The 6,891-nt window shown below is 45.9% G+C and overlaps 1 long non-coding RNA gene across 1 annotated transcript; it reads left to right on the forward strand.

Annotated features, from left to right (window-relative positions):
- Nucleotides 1-1,010: 1,010 nt before the first annotated feature.
- On the forward strand, nucleotides 1,011-4,321 carry LOC140358100 (uncharacterized). Its single transcript, XR_011926694.1, has 3 exons — nucleotides 1,011-1,970; nucleotides 2,120-2,173; nucleotides 2,663-4,321. It is a non-coding gene; the product is annotated as an uncharacterized lncRNA (long non-coding RNA).
- The last annotated feature ends 2,570 nt before the right edge of the window (nucleotides 4,322-6,891 follow it).

The raw sequence follows: 6,891 nt of genomic DNA on the forward strand, positions 1-6,891 counted from the left end.
TATGACCTCACACACGGACTGAAGCGTCACATGACCTCAGACTGAAGCGTCACATGACCTCACACGGACTGAAACGTCACATGACCGCAGACTGAAGCGTCACATGACCTCACACGGACTGAAACGTCACATGACCTCAGACTGAAGTGTCACATGACCTCACACACGGACTGAAGCGTCACATGACCTCACACACGGACTGAAGCGTCACATGACCTCACACACGGACTGAAGCGTCACATGACCTCACACACGGACTGAAACGTCACATGACCTCACACACGGACTGAAGCGTCACATGACCTCACACACGGACTGAAGCGTCACATGACCTCACACACGGACTGAAGCGTCATATGACCTCACACACGGACTGAAGCGTCACATGACCTCAGACTGAAGCGTCACATGACCTCACACACGGACTGAAGCGTCACATGACCTCACACACGGACTGAAGCGTCATATGACCTCACACACGGACTGAAGCGTCACATGACCTCACACACGGACTGAAGCGTCACATGACCTCACACACGGACTGAAGCGACACATGACCTCACACACGGACTGAAGCGTCACATGACCTCACACACGGACTGAAGCGTCATATGACCTCACACACGGACTGAAGCGTCACATGACCTCAGACTGAAGCGTCACATGACCTCACACACAGCACAGATTCTTACGTTTACAGTACAACACTGTGTTATTCAACAATTCAGATTTGAATAATTGACAATAAATGAATAAAAACAAGAAGCACATTACAGGCACATTTACATATTACTGACAATTGTGGAAAACAAACCAATTATTCATTTATTTATTTATTTATTTGAGCAACTTACAGAAAGTTTTTGCACATTAATTGGACATTTAAAAAAATGCTTTTGTACTAAAAATTAAATGGTTCTAAGAAGTTACAAAGTCGTTAAACAATAACCAAAAACTCATGCGTTTAAGGAAAAGATAAACTAATTTAAAAAGGAAGAATAATTGTCGTGGCTAAAATGTAATAAAAGTGTAAACGTTCCCTAAACTCGACGCTTCCAGATGAAATCAGATCATGTGCCTGTTTGGACTGTTGACGCTGAAGCAGAAGTGAATGTTGATTTTGGGACAGATTCAAGTTTCGATTGAGATTTAAACGACACTAAAGAATCTGCTACGGACGAACTCACAGATTTTGCCTGTTTTTGAATGTGACTTTTGGATCCTGTGCATGTTTACAATATTTACTACGGACAACTACGCTCCATTAGCCACGGGAGCTAACAGACGCTAACAGAAAAGCACCATGTACATAAACTGGAACATGTACAATGTTTGCTTGAAGATTTTATCATGAACTTTGAACTTTTGAGGGAGAAAACAGCACTGTCACTTGAGGTACTCTGCGCCACAAAATGCGCCACAAAAACCGCGACAAAATGCACACTAAATCTAAACTTCGAGCCTTTTCACAGCGACCAAGCTTCAATGTGGCTTTTGGTTCCAGGAAATGTCATCTTGTTACAAAGCTCGGCACAAATAACATAAAGTAATATAACGTTTGCGCTGTTTCGTGGACAAATGTTCCCACGTTTATGGAAGTTTTGTATGAACCATGGAAGTATAAAAGAAGATGAATCGACAATGTTTCAATGGCCTGGGCTCCATTACGTCTTCAACACGAGTCTGTATCAGTTCTGACTTTAGGATTTAAGTCAAACGTGTCCGTTGTTGACCCTCCTAAAGCACAAAGCAGCAACTTTTATTCCAAAATAGCTCAGAGTTTGGTCGCTGTGAAAGAGAAACGTCTGCTGTGATGCTAACGCTATTTTGAAATGACCTAAAATTATATAATTTTAAATGCATTTCTAAGATAGATTCTGGGTGTCGCAGCTCTATCATTGCTCTTCAGGGGTTAGCTTCAGGGTTAGCTTCAGGGTTAGCTTCAGGGTTAGCTTCAGGGTTAGGGTTAGGTTCAGGGTTAGGGTTAGCTTCAGGGTTAGCTTCAGGGTTAGGGTTAGCTTCAGGGACAGGGTTAGCTTCGGGATTAGCTTCAGGATTAGCATCAGGGTTAGCGTCGCAGCTCTAACATTGTTCTGAGCCTATTCAGGGTTAGCGTCAGGGTTAGCATCACAGCTCCAACATTGTTCTGAGCTGATTCGGGGTTAGCTTCAGGGTTAGCTTCAAGGTTAGCTTCAGGGGTTAGCTTCACGGTTAGCTTCAGGGTTAGCTTCAGGGTTAGCCTAAGGGAAGTGCGCACCTATGTTTTCCCTTTTCTATGCACAGGGGAACTACGCTAATACTAGCATAGGCTACTGGCTCAGGTTCCACAGCCCCAATAATTGTGCATAAATGTCTGGTTTTACATCATAAAATGTAGCTGCATAGAACCCAAACCCAAATCCTAAACCAGGTCTCGGGGAATATAGGGCTGACCCCCTAGCGTCAGGATTAGCTTCAGGATTAGCATCAGGGGTAGCGTCCCATCTTTAACAGTGTTCTGAGCTGATTCTGGGTTAGCGTCAGGGTTAGGGTCAGGATTAGCGTCAGGATTAGCGTCAGGGTTAGCGCCAGGATTAGCGTCTTCAGGTTATTACCAGGGTTAGCATCAGGATTAGCATCTTCAGGTTATTACCAGGGTTAGCATCAGGATTAGCATCTTCAGGTTATTACCAGGGTTAGCTTCAGGATTAGCGCCAGGGTTAGCTTCAGGATTAGTTTCAGGATTAGCGTCAGGGTTAGCGCCAGGTTTAGCTTCAGGATTAGCACCAGGGTTAGCTTCAGGATTAGCGCCAGGGTTAGCTTCAAGATTAGCGTCAGGATTAGCCTCAGGATTAGTGCCAGGGTTAGCGTCAGGATTAGCGTCAGGATTAGCGCCAGGTTTAGCTTCAGGATTAGCGCCAGAGTTAGCTTCAGGTTTAGCACCACGCTTAGCGTCAGGGTTAGTTTCAGGTTTAGCACCACGCTTAGCGTCAGGGTTAGCTTCAGGTTTAGCACCACGCTTAGCGTCAGGGTTAGCTTCAGGGTTAGTGTCAGGGTTAGCGTCACAGCCCTACCGTGCTACTGCGCCGCCCTGCGCCCGTGTGACCCGCAGACAGGGGGCAGTGTTCCCTCCTCCTCGGCTCGTACTGTATGTAGCATGTCTCTAATAATCACAAAATGCAAAAATGTGAATGCTGTCGGACCGACGCAGCTTTCGTTCGGATTCAGACTGTTACTGCGCTACATTTCGCTCCAGACGCTTTCACACAGGACACACACTTTGTTAGCTCCAATTAGCGTTTCATTTGCGAAGTGAAATCCCGGGGCAAAACCTGCAGATTGACCTTAGACGTTTGACCCACTCCGTCGCAGTTAAACCTTTGTGATCGACTGACCTGATGGTTTTTTGGTGTGTCCTGTGTGAAAGAGGATCATTGAATGTCGAGCGCTCGTCATCACGCTTCTCGGACGTATTTAACCCGCTCTGTGTCGTGTATCGTGTATGTTTCTAGAGATGACACCCGCTCGTTTAGATCACATTTACGTTTGCACACCGTATATTACAACTATACCCCTAATATGTAACACGTAATGGAAAAGTAAATGAAAAATAATCTCGTTTTTGGGTTTTTATGTTAAACCGAGTGTGAGGATGATTGTGAGAAAAACGGAGAAAAAAAACATCAATTGACACGATTTCTGACCATTTTTACTCACACACATCTGTATCGTCAACTTTTTTAATTCACATACATTTTAAAAGTGATTTACAAATAGCGTTATGACTTTTGGAGAATATATCCACGGATTCCGAACAAACTCGTGGGTTTCTCGCAGTTTTCCACCTGTGACTTTTCACTTCCTGATGTTCTTGTATTTACAGAGCTGAGGATCGAAAGGCAAAAGAGACGTTTTGGGTGAAATTCAGTTTTTAAAATCAAATGAAAGCTTATGATCAGGTAAAATGATTCAAAAACTATGTGTGAAAAGTAAAAAGTGTTTGGAGACAAAAGAAGTTCTTAATTGTTCAAACAGAAAAACAAAAATGTGAAAGTTTTAATGTTGAACTGTGATTTTTTTTAATTTTTTGTTGTTGTAATTTTCAAATGTATTTCTTATTTTCAAGTTAGAACTTTTTCCCATATTTCAAAATTTTAAATAATTTTCAAATTCAGTGTTGAGTTTATTCAAGTTTTTTCAGATTCAAACTTTTTGGTCTGAACTTGAAGGCCCTGCCCCTCGCTGCAACGAGGTAAAAAGTAATGCCTTGAAATGAGGAAGAAAGAAAGATGGGGAAAAAAATAAAAGATAAAATGGATTTGTTGACATTCAAAATATTTTTTAGAACTTTTTGTGTGTGTTTTTTGTTTTTTTTTCAAAGTTCAACATTAAAACTTGCTTTTTCAGCCTCACATTTTAAATTTTCAGTTTTTAAATATGACGGACCTGTGTTTGCTCCACAGAAAAAACAATAGAAAATTAAAACTCAACCAGAACTTACTCATTTAAAAAGTGAAATTAAACCTGTGCGTCTGACCACACGAGCGCAGACGTCTTTGTGAAGGACACTGTCTTCTCTCTGGAGGAAGAACGTCCCTTTGGCCTCAGATCCTCAGCTTCACTTTGTGTTCAAGCGTCGAATGTTTGGGTTTGAAGCGGCTCCAGAGATCTTTGTGGACTCTCTCTCGTTGTTTTTTCACGTTTGTTCTTTTGTACGTTTGTATTTTTGTACGGCGGTGGCCTGATGTTCGGAGCATGACCTCATTAGCTGCAGAACGCGCCGCTGCATGTGTCTGTGAGCGACCGGGCCTCACACAAAACAATAAAACACAAACACCTCCGACCCCCCTGACCTTCCCCGTTTTCTTCTCTGGAAAACCACCGGGCCGATCCGCACCAAACGAAAACGGACACAAAGGTTGTCGACTTAATCCATAAAACTCCAAATCAGCTCAAACAAATTTGATACCGATCACCGTACGTTTCCTTTGGAGTTTACATTTGTTTAAGTGAGAAACTAGAACCGTTTTATTCGTCCTGGTTCGACCGACTGAGAGCGAATTCAGCACGAAGAACGGTGCGACGCTGGAAACACGACAGTCGGCTAAAACGACACATCTTTTCACGCATTCACACCGTTTGCGATATGCAAGAGCCGCCGACGTGGAGGCGGGATAATAAAAAGTGGCGGCGGGAGAGTTTTCTAGCAACCGTAAAAAGGCGTTTTGGCAGATTTGAACCGGTGTTTTGGGTCGAAGGCGGCGGCGAAAGGTGAGTTCCGCGCGGACTTTTGACGAGCGTTCCTGATCCGGAGCGGCATCGGCGAAGACTCGGAGGTTTGAGCGCACGAGTGAGCGGGTTTGAAACTGCTGATCGGCGGCGGCGGTGAGACGGGACGGCGAGGCTGGAGAACGACGTCACGAAAGCGCTGATCGGGGTTTCAGCTGCAGGGGGCGACGTGGGGGGACCGAGGTGGGAAATGAGGCATCCCCCGATTTTAACGTCCGGTGGTTAAAGTATTCATAGTTCTTGTGTTATTTCTCCCTCGTTTTTCTGTGCGATGCTACTAAAATACTATGCTAATGTTGCTAACGTCTGTGCGGTGCTAATGACCACCAGAGCACAGGTTCCTGACCTCTGATTTACAACTCACCAAAGTCTGGGCTAATCCACAGTTTTTCTTCAGATCCGAGCACATCTCTACGTTTTCAGTTACTCTACGCGAACGATAATACGCCGCTCTGTTATAGCCGCAGCTACTGTTGTTAGCCTTATTTGCACTGCCCCCGCCTCCTCCGTGCAGCGTCGTGTCATCGAAAGCTGAAAAATGCGGCACGTTTGGAGCTTTAAACGAGTCTAAACTTCTGTTCCCCCCCATCCCGTTTCTAGGGCGAGCAGGAGTTGGTTGTCAGGGCAACCGTCGCTAAGGGACTGGGCTGCGGCTCCATCACAATCCTGTGTCCATGTTCTCCTCTCAATCCTCTCTCTCCCTCGTTCTCTCCATCCTCTTCTTCTGGCGTTCCTCCCTCGTCGTCTCTCTCTCTCTCTCTCTCTCTCTCTCTCTCTCTCTCTCTCTCTCTCTCTCTCTCTCTCTCTCTCTCTCTCTCTCTCTCTCTCTCTCTCTCTCTCTCTCTCTCTCTCCTCTCTCTCTCTCTCTCTCTCTCTCTCTCTCTCTCTCTCTCTCTCTCTCTCTCTCTCTCTCTCTCTCTCTCTCTCTCTCTCTCTCTCTCTCTCCATTCCTTCACTGTCTCTCTGTTTTTCCTCCGAGAGCCGCTGCTGCTGTGGGTCATTTGAATTTAAGACGGTGATAAATTATTAAAAACACTGTCCGCAGCGAAAGACAAGAGCTGAGGGAGATAAGGGGGAGGGGGAGAGAGAAAGAAAGGGTAGGAGGAGAGAGAGAAGGGAGGGAGAGGGAAGGGGAGAGTGAAAGAGAGGGATGAGGAGGAGGGGAGGGGAGCAAAGGGAGGCGGAGGAAAGAGAAAGAAACAGCAAGGGGAGGAGGAGAGAGAGAATGGGGGGAGGAGAGGAAGGAAGAGAGAGTGAGGAGGCGGAGAGAAGGAGGGGGAGGAGACAGGGAGGGAAGAGAGAGTGAGGAGGAGAGAGAGAAGGAGGAGAGTGAGGAGGGAGACAGAGGAAGAGCAGGAGGAAGAGGAGGACGCGTGAGAAAAGGCAGAGACAGTGTCATAATGCAGAGGAGGGCGGGGCTTCCACTGCATCAGCGCACAAAGGATCAGACCAGGCTGTGTGTCAGATGCCCTCCCAGATGCCCTCCCGTCCCGCTGTGTCAGATGCCCTCCCAGATGCCCTCCCGTCCCGCTGTGTCAGATGCCCTCCCAGATGCCCTCCCGTCCCGCTGTGTCAGATGCCCTCCCTATGAAAACTATATATTTAATTATTCATATTTCACCA

Source organism: Eucyclogobius newberryi, unplaced genomic scaffold (genome assembly GCF_026437365.1).
Source record: "Eucyclogobius newberryi isolate DKJ021-1_F unplaced genomic scaffold, fEucNew1.0.hap1 SCAF_13, whole genome shotgun sequence".
In the NCBI taxonomy this organism is placed as follows: Eukaryota; Metazoa; Chordata; class Actinopteri; order Gobiiformes; family Gobiidae; genus Eucyclogobius; species Eucyclogobius newberryi.